Below are 11,534 nucleotides of genomic sequence, written 5' to 3'. Positions count from 1 at the left end.
GGTGCCAAACATGTTTGGGTCTTTGTTTGTGTTTGGGTTTGTGTGTTAAAAGTCAAGGGAACGTTTGACAAAGACCCACAAGCTCTGCTACCACCATCGGCAACGCCACCACTAGTGGCCATCGATCTCTATTCTCTTTCTCTGTTCTAATTTTTTTTTTTCCTCTTTTGGTTTGGTTCTTTATTGGTTTAGGACTTGGTCAATTTATGGATTGGGTTTTCTTATGTGATATAAGGATTTGGTGATTTTTTATTTAGGTTTGAAAGGGGGTTTGGGTATGGTCATTTGTAGATTTGTGAGTATTTTTTTTATTTAGGGTTTGTCTCAAAATGGCTCTAATATGGTGATTTTGTTAGTGTGTGCATATGAATTTGTGTATAATGGGTAATCTGGGATGATTTTTGGGGGTTTCAAGTTTTGGAATTTGTATGGCTATGTGTGTATGTTTGTGTTCTATGAGATGATGCAGCTATGTAATGAGATTTGTGCTCAAATCCATGGTCATGTTAGTGTAATCATAGTGAATAGAAGAGAGGGTCTGAGATGTCTCAAAATGGCTCTAATATGGTGATTTTGTTAGTGTGTGCATATGAATCTGTGTATGATTGGTAAACTGGGATGATTTTTGGGGGTTTCAAGTTTTGGAATTTGTATGGCTATGTGTATATGTTTGTGTTCTATGAGATGGTGCAGTTGTGTAATGTGATTTGTGCTCAAATCCATGGTCATGTTAGTGTAATCACAGTGAATAGAAGAAAGGGTCTGAGATGAGAAAGAGAAGAGTGAATAGTGCTAAACGAAATTAGGGATAAAATTGTCTTTTAAGTACTAAGTTGGTCGTTTTTTAAAAGTCTTGGACCTAATTGGTATTAGCACAAACCTCAGGGGGGTTTAGTAGAATTTACCCTAAAAAATTTATTAATTGTCACATAGATCCTACACGTAGATAACTTTACTATATATGTTGATTTTCTCAACAACAATCAACAACAAAATAAATAAATAAATAAATCATGTATAATTGAAATATAAGTATATAACTTTTAGTGTCCATTTTTCTATACTTCCAAAAAATTAATAATAAAATAAAATAATTCTTTAAAAAAATAATTATATTATTTAATTCAAAAATGGTTTTAACTTTTAAAATAAGACAAATTAAAGGTCGTAAAGATTCTATTAAAAAAAAAAGGTTATAAAGATAAATTGTTAAATATAAATTTCTTAAAAATTAGTACACATAGTGTATACCTTAAACTTAAAAATATAAAAATTCTAAACATGTGCATTGCTACTGTGAATAGATTAGTATCTAGTGGGTTTTAATTAGCTCAATTGGTCAAGTCTCTAATGGTTGTATAAGAGATTTAGGGTTCAATCTCCGCCTACACCAAAAACTAATTGGTGTCTTGGTTTGATGATAAAGAGCTATCATCAGGAGCGAACACCATAAGTTGAAACTCTCTCTCAAAAAAAAAAAAAATTAGTATCTATTTATTAGTGGGATAAGTGTTTTCTTATATTGAGTTGTGTTTAGATAGGTTGGATTGGCTTATGCCAAAACTTAGAATTTGGATTGACAAGACACTAAACCAATAAACCTATCCTCATGAAACTGTGAATATTGTTTTTTTTTTTTTTAATAACAAACCATGAATATTGTTGATATCGTATTTTGTCTGTTTTTAAATTTTTATAGAAGTTTTAGCCCTGAATTAAAGGATTTCTTGGTTTTTATTGTTAAACTCTTTTTTTTTTTTAATCACTTGTTATGTGGTAGACTAAATTTGATTAAGCTTAAATTGAAATCTAACCATGTGATTTGATTAATTTTGATGTTATATTTAAAACCATGAAATTCCGTGTAATTTGATTAGACATGGGAAAAAATCAAATAACAGTAATAGTAATAATATCAATGACTAAAACTAATTACATAAAAGATGTTGATAAAGATGTAAATCTATAATAACCTAAAATGCTATTGAATCTTTGCATTTGTGTTTTGACTCTAATTGCTCACTTCCCTCTTCAAAATAATGGATGCTCACCTAGTGCAGAAGAAAAAGACAAACAATTAATGTGAACTCAAGAAAAATGAATGCAATTAGAATTGCATAGAAATAGAAAATAGAGGAATTCCATGTACCAAAACTTATGTGGACTACATCTAGTATATAAAAAAATTAACATTATATTTTTTCCTTTTTATAAACAACCATTGTGGATGTAGAAATTACACTAAGCACATTGATAGACCAACTCTTCACAAAAACCATTACATTTGTTACATTAAAGGCAGTCTTTAGTTTCCTCAATGAAAGTAAGAGGTTGTGAGTGTGACAATCAAATGTGTAAGCACCTCCAAACTTGTAATTTGGGTATTTTCCAATAATACAATTTGGATGAGTAGGACTGCAATCCTCACAATAGTAAAACCAATACTTTGAGTCTCTTTCTTCTTCACAAATATTACAATAATATTCACCAGAGTCATCTTCAACTCTATAATTGAGAGTAAAGGGATGTTCATGTTATTTATACTTTGTGGTATGTAGTAGGGTAGCGCATTTGAAGTTCAGTGCAAATTCGCGAGTGTAGTACTTGATGTCGAAGACAGTCTCTTGGTTTGAATTGGGGACCCATGGCTTGACCTTGGTGGAGGCAGGGCTCTCTACATGGTACTAGGTGGTGGGGAGAATAGAGGATTGTGGGCCAGTGAACTCCCACGAATTGACAAGGCACTAAACTAGTAAACCTATCCTTATGAAACAGTGGATTTTTTTTTTTTTTTTGATAACAAACCATGAATATTGTTAATATCGTATTTTCTCCATTTCTAAATTTTGATTGAAGTTTTAGCCCTAAGTTAAAGGATTTCATGGTTTTTATTGTTAAACCCTATTTGTTGTTGATTTTTATCAATTGTTATGTGGTTGACTAAATTTGATTAAGCTTAAATTGAAATCTAACCATGTGATTTGATTAATTTTGATGTTATATTTAAAACCATGTAATTCTGTGTAATTTGATTGGACATGGGCAAAAATCAGACTTGGTTTGAATAAGATATCACTGAATGACCCATGTTGCATTTTAATTGTGGAAAAAGTAAATAATTGCTAAGATTTTAGTGTAATTTCCATGAAAAATTAGTACTAAATTTATCGTTTGGGGTCTCTTTATTTGAGCATGCCATTAAGTTTTGTGCATCAAATTCATTAAGAAATTTAACTGATTTTCATAAATTTTGTGTCCTGTTTTCATGTGATTTATGAGAAGATGAACTCAATTTCTTTTAATTAATGGGCATGTCAAATTTTGTTAGCGAATTATTAACGGTTGATTTAAAGTCCATACAACTCTTTTAAGTGCAGTGCAATTTAGTTCTAATTCTTTGCATTGATGAATTAAGTTGTGTCATTCATTCCTATCCAATCTCACCCTTATTCAGTCTTAAATCCTAGGAGAGCCCCATATAAATATGTCTTTTTATCCTATTCACAATAACAGAACAGTCGCTATTCGCCACATTTGGGAGCCAAAAAAAAATCCTATAAACATTCCCCCATTTCCCACATCTGGAAGTGACCCTACCCTTTTCAATTTTCATCTTCCAACATCCCAATTTCTACCTGAAAAACCCCAACAGCCAACATCCCAAAATCCCAAGCAAAAGTCTCCAAAACAATACAAAAACCTCTTCTTAAATAACCTAGAAAACCCTTTGAAAAATCATTCCTTTTTTCCATACCACCAACATTACACCAAGCCATCCAAAACACATAAAAGTAGCCCTACCCCCCCCCCCCCCTCCTCCCCCTCCCCATAAAAATCCCTTATTTCTTCCTTTTACAACAAGAAGTAACTCAGAACAATGACCAACCAAAAACTACTATAACAAACACAAAAAGTTTCCCATTTTNAATTGCATAGAAATAGAAAATAGAGGGAAAATTAATCATGCACAGCTGATAAGAGATACCAGAAGTTTGCCTTTTAGTTCCACTATTTTTCATCACCCCTAAACTTTATGTTCCACACTGAAATCCAACTTCCATTTCTAAACAATGCACTACATAAAACATTGAAAATGAAAATTCCTATTATCAACAAGCTTATTGTTTCTAACAGAAGTGGACAAGGCAGGGTACAACCAACACAAACAAGAATGAGTTGGTACAATGTATTTATATTGTATTTGAACCATGATGCCAAGAAAGAGCATTGAAAAGAATTATTGCATTGTCATTTGATGAATTCCATGTACCAAAACTTATGTGGACTACATCTAGTATAAAATAAAAATTAACATTATATTTTCCTTTTTATAAACAACCATTGTGGATGTAGAAATTACACTAAGCACATTGATAGACCAACTCTTCACAAAACCATTACATTTGTTACATTAAAGGCAGTCTTTAGTTTCCTCAATGAAAGTAAGAGGTTGTGAGTGTGACAATCAAATGTGTAAGCACCTCCAAACTTGTAATTTGGGTATTTTCCAATAATACAATTTGGATGAGTAGGACTGCAATCCTCACAATAGTAAAACCAATACTTTGAGTCTCTTTCTTCTTCACAAATATTACAATAATATTCACCAGAGTCATCTTCAACTCTATAATTGAGAGTAAAGGGATGTTCATGTTTTTATACTTTGTGGTATGTAGTAGGGTAGCGCATTTGAAGTTCAGTGCAAATTCGCGAGTGTAGTACTTGATGTCGAAGACAGTCTCTTGGTTTGAATTGGGGACCCATGGCTTGACCTTGGTGGAGGAGGGCTCTCTACATGGTACTAGGTGGTGGGAGAATAGAGGATTGTGGGCCAGTGAACTCCCACGAATTGACAAGGCACTAAACTAGTAAACCTATCCTTATGAAACAGTGGATTTTTTTTTTTTTTTTGGATAACAAACCATGAATATTGTTAATATCGTATTTTCTCCATTTCTAAATTTTGATGAAGTTTTAGCCCTAAGTTAAAGGATTTCATGGTTTTTATTGTTAAACCCTATTTGTTGTTGATTTTTATCAATTGTTATGTGGTTGACTAAATTTGATTAAGCTTAAATTGAAATCTAAACATGTGATTTGATTAATTTTGATGTTATATTTAAAACCATGTAATTCTGTGTAATTTGATTGGACATGGGCAAAAATCAGACTTGGTTTGAATAAGATATCACTGAATGACCCATGTTGCATTTTAATTGTGGAAAAAGTAAATAATTGCTAAGATTTTAGTGTAATTTCCATGAAAAATTAGTACTAAATTTATCGTTTGGGGTCTCTTATTTGAGCATGCTTCTTTCACAAACTCAAAACCTCAAAAAAAAAAAAAAAAAAAAATCCAACATTTTTCATAATCCTAAACCTCAATCAACTCCAAAGTAAAACCAGAAACCCAAGAAAACACCCTCCTTTCTTTCACAAAACCAAAAAACACAAAAACTCCAACCTTTTTTTTATATACCCAAAACAAACAATAACAACAATTAACAAACAATAGATGTCACGCCCCAAACCCCAAAGGGTCCAAAGCATGAGAAAGACGTCTCAAAGTACTTGTAGATTTTTTTCCTTTTTGACAATCAAATCCACATAAATCATATCAAGTACCAACATCAAGAATTATCATACTAATTTCATTGAATATACTCTCTAAATAAGTCAGAGCTCTAAGCAAAAATTACAAGGACCATTGGCCACGAAAGAATGAAGGTCTGAATAAATAATTACATATCATCAGTTTGTCCCATTAATGGGAATAAAGTTACAACCACTATAATATATAAAATAATAAGTTAAGCCTACTCTAAGATGTACATCTTCTAATATCTCCATCACAAAAATTCAGCCTCCATTAGTAGTTAGTCTAACTGCTGTTAACCACCAAAAAAGTTGTCTCAAAAGATTTTGCCTACTCTAAAAGATTTATAAAATCATGGGATGGGACCAAGCCCAGTAAGTAGCATAATTAATGGGGTGGGTGAAATGCAAGTTTCATGATAATAAACATTTTATAAAACATGTTATAATTTGGAAATTTCCATAAAATTCATGCAAAAACAATTTCATTAACCACATGACAAGAATGATAGGAATAGTTTAGTATCAAGCTTTCAAAAATAACTATGAACCTACATTCCATTCACTGTGAGCCATAAAAATATCCAATACCATTTCAAAACTAGAAAACCTCACCCAAGATGACACAAGGACGGAGATATCACCCAGACATCATATTGCCACAAACAAGTTAGAGCCCAAACACACTAGCATGAAATGTACCTCTTTTGGCATGTGGTTTATTGGCCATGCCAAGCCTCACCCACACCCTCAAGAATTTACTTATCCCTTCCATGGGTAACAGGGGATAACACGTCATATAGTTCCTCTTTTGCATATGGTCTCTTGGCCCTGCCTAGCCTCACCCACACACTCAAGGATTTACTTCTTCCCACTATAGGCAGCAGGGAATGACGTGTCACACAGTACCCTTTTTGCATGTGGTCTTTTGGCCCTATAGGCAGCAGTCTCACCCACACACTCAAGGATTTACCCGTGTCATGCAAAGTGTGAGTCTACAACTTGGTTTGTTGTCACCAAGACGGGGCAATCACCAACATTATAGCATAAGGACAAAGCCACATCAAAAGCCCACAAGACCAACCTATTCAAAATACATAGTTTACTTCCAAGTAGTTTCATAAGGTATTACAACAACCAATTATCCACAATATTCACAAAAGTATTTCTTGTCAAAAATGTTTAGCATCAATATTTCTCAAATAAAACAAGACAAGATAAATAAGCACCTTTAATTTTCCAATATACCATAAAGTTCATAAATTCCTTATCATAGGATTAATTCAAGGATGCTCATATTTTCCATGTCAATAATCCATGCATTTCCCCAAATGCAATATCAAATATGATGCATTTTTATATATAATAATATATAATAGAGTCTCAACACAACACTTTTTAAGAAAACATAGATCCATATATAATTTCTCAAAATGTGTTTGACCCAAAAACAACATTTATGCAACATGATTATTTTCCAAAAAAATCCCATTAAAAAGCTACTTACCTTGCAACCCGTAAAAATGCTGATTTTCCAAACTCCAAATAAGGTTAGCTAGGACCTAAACAATATTGAGCAAACTTATCACAATAGACATAAAGCTTGACATTGCATCTAGCTATGAATTAGAAATTGCTAACTAAGAAGTTAATTAGACAAGCCTAGCATTTAACCTTATCAATAATAATATATTCTACTTCCAAAGTTTCTCAACAAATTGATTCACAAGACATAAACTCCAATTCATAAGGTTAACCCATTTAATATCTCCAACATTATGACTAGCTTCCATAAAATTTACACTACATCATTAAGAGACCCATGACACCAAAATCACAATATTCTCCAACACAAACCATATAAATCTTTTTCTAGCTCCAAATAACTCAATAAAAATTATATTCAACATTTATCTCACATTAAAGAGCCAAAACTCTCAAATCTTCACCACTTAGATAGCCACCATTGTAAAAATTACAAGCCCATTCATCAAATAAATCCACCAAGATGAAACCCATACATATAAACACATAAATATTACTTCCAAACCTTATAAATCACATGGGTATCATTATCAAAGCTTAGATAAAAATATAACCTTAAGCAAAATATAAAACCCACCAAAAAGATTAGAAATTTACCTCCAAAAAAGATGTGAAGGTGCTTAGAGGTTCATAATGATTTTCTGGTGATCTTGCCGCAAAAAGATGGTGGAGATGGTGGTTTGGAGTGGAACCCGGTGGGAGAGTGAGGGAGATGAGTGTGTGCGCTTAAGTGAAAAGAAAAGAAAAGAAAGCAAATGAGGGGAAGAGAGATGACCGGCCAACCCCAAAAGAGTGAGGGAGTGTTTGAGATGTGGTGGGTAGTGATTGGGTTAGGTGGAGCACATGGGACACCCAAAAATATCTAACCATGTATTTTTTTTTTTTTTTTTAATTGGGCTGGGTTGTTACAATAGTAGTATACATTCAACAACAAAAATAAGAAAGAAAGAAGACAGAGCAAAGCCAAAACACTCCAACAACATTTTTTCACTTTGTTCTCACTCTCTCATCTTTCTTTCCATTTTTAGCTCAATGCATAATCTAAAGCTTGTTCATTTTTCAGCTATCAACAAAGCACAAAAAGGCAAATAGACTTAGGACTCGCCAATTATCAGAGTGAAAGAATCTTGTTGGAATGTTTTGGCTCTGCTCTGTCTTTTTTCTTCCTTTTTTTTTGTTGTTGAATGTATGCTACTATTGTTTGTTTACTGTTGTTGTTGTTTGTTTCAGGTATGTGAAAAAGGTTGGAGTTTTTGGTTTTGTGAAAGGAAGGTGCTTTCCTGGGTTTCTAGTTTTATCTTTGGGGTGATCGAGAGCTTCTTAGAGCTGGTTGTGTGTTGGTGCTTTGTTGTTGTTTAGGGGTTCGGGTTTATGAAAAATGTTGGATTTTTTTTTTTTTTTTTTTTTTGTGGCTTTGAGTTTGTGAAAGAAAAGGGAAACTTTTTGTGTTTGTTGTAATGGTTTTGGGTTAGTTGTTGTTTTGAGCTGCTTCTTGTTGTAAAAGGAAGAAATGAGGGATTTTTATGGAGTTTTGGGGCTATTTTTCTAAGTTTTGGATGGGCTGGTGTAATGTTGGTGATATAGAAAAATGAATGATTTTTTAAAGGGTTTTTTAGATTATGCAGGAGAGATTTTTGTATTGTTTGGAGATTTTTGTTTGGGATGTAGGGATGTTGGCTGTTGGGGTTTTTTAGGTAGAAATTGAGGATGCTAGAAAATGAAAATCGAAAAGGGAATGACTCTTTTCTAACCATGGAAACAGGGGAATATTTATCAAATTTTTTTTAGGGACTCCTAGATGGGGTTGCTGATGATTGTTTTGTCCTTGTAAATAGGAGAAATAGACATTTATATGGGGTTCTCCTAGGGTTTAAAGCTATGGATAAGGATGAGATTGGATAAGAATGAATGACACAACCCTTAATTCATCCATGCAAATGATTAGAACCTAAACAAAAGTGCACTTAAAGAGCTGTACGGATTTTAAATCAGCAGTTAATAATTCATAACAAAATTTGATAAGTCCATTAATTAAAAGAAATTGACTTCATCTTCACATAAATCACATGTTTAACCTGATAAAAATAAATGGACCAAATATGACAAAGTAAATGGACCCAGATAAAAACAGGACACATAATTTATAAAAATTAGTTAAATTCCTTAATCAATTTGTGCTCAAAACTTAATGGCATGCACAAATAAAGAGACCCATATGGTATATTTAGCACCAATTTCTCATGGAAATTACCCTAAAAATCTTAGCATGCGTTTCATAGGAAATTATTTACTTTTTCCACAATTAAAATACAACACAAGTAGTTTTATTCAATCAATAATATCTCATTCAAACCAAGTTTGATTTTTGCCCATGACCAATCAAATGACATAGAATTTTATGGTTTTAATATAACATCAAAATTAATCTAATCACGTGGTTAGATTTAAATTTAAGCCCAATCAAATTTAGTCAACTGCATAAAAATTGATAAAAATCAACAAAGAATGGGGTTTAACCATTAAAACCATGAAATCCTTTAATTCAGGGCTAAAACTTCTATTAAAATTTAGAGCTGGACAAAATACAATATTAACAAAGATCACCAAATGAAAATAGATCCTCCCCATGTAAATCCTCTAATTGGCTCATGTCATCTATTTTATTAGGCTTAAATGGGTTTTTTTAAGGACCATTAAATTATTTAAATATCACGTCTTACATCTAAATTAAAAGGATTTAAATGGATATGATTCTTTCCCGAAAATCCACAAAAATGCTAACCCTTATTTGTTTGGTTTGGAGGAATTGAGATGATAAAAAATATAAGCAAAAAGTATAATGATAGAAAATATTTCAATTTTCTCTCATGTGTATTTGGTAGAGAGGAAGGTGGAGTGAAAATTATACAAAATGTGATTTAAATAAATTTACTGTTATGCTTTTATCATGTAAAATATATATATATATATATATAGAGAAGACAGTGCTTACAATTAGTAAAATAATAAATTTCATGAAACAAACATTTTCTCCCCCAGTTGGTGAGGATGGATTTTTGTGGGTGTGGAAGTAAAACTCCAACCACCCCCTTTTTTGTCCTCCATCATCCTCATCATGCCAAACAAACAAACAAAACAAAAAAACAAAACTCTTCCTTTATGTATTTTTTGTCCTCTCACTCTTCCATTAAACCAAATGTCACCAAATGAATGTAACGTACTAGTTATTCTCCAAAAACATTCCCATATTTTGCTTCAAAAGCAACACAAAAAAATGAAAAAAAAAATGAAAAAAGAGTAAAATAGATGTCCAAACACACAGAATCACATAAATAAATAAAAACCACCCATGTGCAGTAATGTATTTTCGTTATTTTGCATTTTTGGTAACAACGTAATATAGTGGACATGTATATTATATTTACATGTCTACTTTACCTCGTTTATTATTATTATTTTTTTTTATCAATTTCTTTCTCTCTCATCTACTTAAACTTATCTTTTTATCTTTTCTTTTTTTAGATTATTTTAATATGGGGTATTGATAAATAGATTATAAGATATAAGGTGTATTGTTAGTAATATAAAAGAGTTATTTCAAGATTACAACCAATTCTACGTCTATTTTCACAACTATCTTATGTAGCAAACTAGACTAACCGCCTATCACTTTTACACGAACCTACAATATTTGTTCCACCACTCATTAGCCACATCAAATAATTGTGAAAATCGGTGTGAAATTGATTGTGGTATAAAATTTTTCAATATAAAATAAATGAAGTAGTTTTACATAGGAATGACAACGGGGTGGGTATGGGGCAGGATTCCTATTCCTCGCCTCGCCCTCCCCTCTTTCGCTTTAGGATGATTTTTTTTCCCTCGCCTTGTTCTAGCTAATATCCATTGGTGCCACAGATACCCCCACCATACTCAAAAAAAATTTGTATATAATTTATTATAAGTTTATTTTGAATGCATTAAATTAAAACTCATGAAACATTAAAAAAAAAAGTTATAATTTTTCAATATCTTCTCAAAGCATAACAATACAACAATTCAATTAGTAAGAAATACAAAAACAATTCAAACATAGCACTACAACAATTACAAAATATAAACAACGTAAATATTAAAACATAAAAGTATAAATTCAATAATACTGTAAGAGTCAAAAACACTAAAAAAATGAAAACTAGTTAGATATTCTTGATCAACACAACTAAGGGCATGTTTGGTAGACTATAACGGTAATTACATAGAAATAGGAATAGATATTACAAGAAATACAAAATGCTATAATGTAATGCTTATTACTATTCATTTGTTTGGTGACAACACAATAATAAAACTCTGAACATAATAGAATAAAAGTATTTTAAATCAAACTTAAG

The 11,534-nt window shown here is 31.8% G+C and overlaps 1 long non-coding RNA gene across 1 annotated transcript; it reads right to left on the bottom strand.

The window, feature by feature from the left end:
• Positions 1 to 5,630: 5,630 nt before the first annotated feature.
• On the bottom strand, positions 5,631 to 8,922 carry LOC111999695 (uncharacterized). Its single transcript, XR_002881627.2, has 3 exons — positions 7,738 to 8,922; positions 7,103 to 7,157; positions 5,631 to 6,679 (listed from the first exon to the last, which is right to left on the bottom strand). It is a non-coding gene; the product is annotated as an uncharacterized LOC111999695 (long non-coding RNA).
• Positions 8,923 to 11,534: the final 2,612 nt, after the last annotated feature.

This window comes from Quercus suber, unplaced genomic scaffold (assembly GCF_002906115.3).
Source record: "Quercus suber isolate HL8 unplaced genomic scaffold, Cork oak 2.0 scaffold_447, whole genome shotgun sequence".
Taxonomy (NCBI): domain Eukaryota; kingdom Viridiplantae; phylum Streptophyta; class Magnoliopsida; order Fagales; family Fagaceae; genus Quercus; species Quercus suber.
This window is presented reverse-complemented; position numbering and strand designations above follow the sequence as displayed.